The sequence below is a fragment of the Pterocles gutturalis genome, unplaced genomic scaffold (genome assembly GCF_000699245.1).
Source record: "Pterocles gutturalis isolate BGI_N339 unplaced genomic scaffold, ASM69924v1 scaffold19693, whole genome shotgun sequence".
Classification (NCBI taxonomy): Eukaryota; Metazoa; Chordata; class Aves; order Pterocliformes; family Pteroclidae; genus Pterocles; species Pterocles gutturalis.
The window spans coordinates 616-3,632 of record NW_010123530.1 but is presented as its reverse complement, the minus strand read 5'-3'; positions in this window follow the sequence as shown (position 1 = coordinate 3,632).

Sequence of the window (3,017 nt, the reverse complement as noted above, 5' to 3'; positions counted from 1 at the left end):
ACCCAAGATAAAAATGCAGAATTCAATTTCTACAAACCCCCAAACTGGGCAGCATATAGAATACAACGTTACTGTATTAAAGGGGGCTACAGGAGAGATGGAGAGGGACTCCTGATCAGGAGGTGGAGGGATAGGACAAGGAGTAAATTTTAAGCTGAAAGAGGGGAGATTTAGATGAGATTATCAGGAAGAAATGTTTTCTGTGCAGATGGTGAGGCAGTGGCCCAGGTTACCCAGAGAAGCTGTGGATGCCCTGTCCCTGGAGGGGTTCAAGGCCAGGCTGGATGAGGCTTTGAGCAACCTGGGCTAGTGGAGGGTGTCCCTGCCCATGGCAGGGGGGCGGAACTCGATGACCTTTAAGGTCCCTTCCAACCCAAACTATTCTGTGATTAACAAGCTAAAATAAAACAGCAGACAACAGAGTGTTTATCAATGACCTTGAAGAAGACATGTGAAAATAGCTCTCAGGGTTTTCTTCTTGGCTAACAACTTAGCGCTAAGCACTGCTTCAACTGGTAAACAGGCAAATGCTGTCCATTCAGACTGGAAAAATAAAGCAAGAGGAGCAGAAAGACACCAAGTCTGGTATGAACGAGAAATCCAATACATACAAAATGAAACTTCAACTGTATTTTAATATGGAATTCAAACCATATTTCTCTTCAGATTTGAATCACATGACTTCAGTACTAGGTGTGGAAAAGTAAAAACTAAAAGCGCTACTTACTTTCAGCATTTATAAACCCCAATTTTCCAGTAAATTTTGTGTAATGTCCCCTTCCACATAGGGCATACGAGCACACTTCCATTTCTTCTCACTAAAATGATTTTTTTTCCCCACAATGACCACTAGCATCACACAAATTAGTTTTGGCACAGGCATATTTATTTGCCTATAAAGAGCATTTTTCTTTCCCCCATAAAGCTGAAATTAATGCATTACTTCAAGACTTGATTAAATACTAACTATGAGACTGAAGCTGTTATCTTCTAAACTAGGAATCTGCAATGTTTCAAGGATAGCATGCACTCTATATTACTTTTTTTCCAAATGAGAGTCAGGATGCTAGCAGAAACTTGAGACTCAAGAGATGTTCTCTGCCTCTCTAAGTAATAATATATAACCAATCCTCTTATCTGCAGTATTTTACTGGGATGCAAACCACAACTTCAAGACAAATCTCAGTGAGTTCAGAATTTGTTGGGAGCTGGAATCATTTTCTCACAGATGGCTCTCAGAAGGAGCTGCACTTCCCCACTCCTGTGACAAATTTTTCCAGAAATGTGTTCACATGCCATCTCTGGCCTCCACACCAGAATGCTGACTTCTGTTCCACATCCGTCTATGCCTGTGTAATTCTTCTGACATTCATGGGGCTGCTCGTGAGTGAGGATTATGGATAAAGGTTTGAGTTATGTTTAAAAACACATCTGTGAACAGCAGGTCTGGAAACTGTATCTCAAAATACAAGAAAGATACAGCTGTGCTCACCCCATCTTCTCAGCAACTCCCTAATATTCCAGAAACTCATAACCTACAGAATTCAATAAACACTACTAATTAAGGGTTGATTGGAAAGTCTGGAAGGGTAAGCCTTATACTGGACATTTTTACCAGTATCTTGAAAAGTAGTAACTGTGGTTACAGCTACTTCTGAAACCTTTAAACAAAACTGAAGATTTCCAAAAGGTGTGATGTAACAACCAGTTCCTTTGAAGTCTTTGTTTTCTTTCACTACAGCCTCTCAGTTATAACCCTTCAGTCATAGCTCCCCAAAACTTTTACTGTAAGGATCCACAGCATGGGAGGGGATGGTACTAACAAATATTAAAATAATCCTGTGCCCTGAGACTAGAAAAATGCTGCCCCTGTGTATTTCCCTCAAAACAGGATTTAAGAAAGAACTCTGACCTTCTGCCTCTAGTCAGGCCTTAAAAATTTACTAAAATTCAACTCTCCAAATTGTCCTAGTGGACTTTTATAAGGCAGGTAGAGATCACATACTACAGGAAACTGCAATCAACAAAAGAGCAGCAAACAATACGGCCATAAAAAGGTCCCGTAAGTTAACCTATAAAACAACAGTTTAAGATCACTCCTAAAGGTCAATTCATGACATCTACTGGGGGTGGGGGGAGCATCTCTCTTCTTTGGCCAAAAGCAGGAAGAACTGATTGTCTGAAAAAAACCTTGAACCTGCAAACAAAGTACCTGCTACTCAAGCAAATGCATCCAAATGTATCCTTTTTTTTTTAATTTAAAAAAAAGGCAGTAAAGGCCTTGAAGACATGAAGCAGTCTACTAAATCCTCTTCAAAAAAATATCCAGAGCTTTCCCAAAATGGACCATGAATTATTATGAGCTGGATGTTGAACAAACATTTAGAGAAGCTCCAGGCTAGCAAATTCATTTCACAGGCACTAGAGTTTACAAATAAGATGAATGGAAACATCAAAAGACATTTCTTCTGACTGTTATTTTTTTTTTAAATGACTGATACCTATTATTTCGAGCAATGAAAGGGTAGTCCTGTAGTTGGCCTGAAACCCAGTTCCCTTTTCCCCCCATACTTCCTGTGTTACTTTTGGCAAGCAACTCAGGTGCATATATAATTTCAAAGGTATGTAGTACCCAATTCCCAGACAGATTCTATCAATACTTATCCACATCTAGATAAGCAATTACAGCGCTTTGGAAAATACGCCTCACAGCTCTGGCTCAAGCCTGGAAGAAAAGAGCTACACAAAAGGAGAGTTATCTCTGCTACAAAGTTTACACTGGGGGGTTTAGCTCCAGCCTTTGAGTGACTTTGGAAAGAGGGCTGAAAATGAGTCAGGATATTAAACAAGAAAACATGTAAACATGTTTAAAAAAATAACCGTTTAACAACTTAGGAAAAACAAGCCAAGCCTTCTTAAGCCTAAGATTGAGATAGAGCACTGTTGTCCTCAAATAAAGAAACTCAGTTCTTTCCACAAAATTTTTATAAACAACCCCCTCTGCTATGCTATGGCCA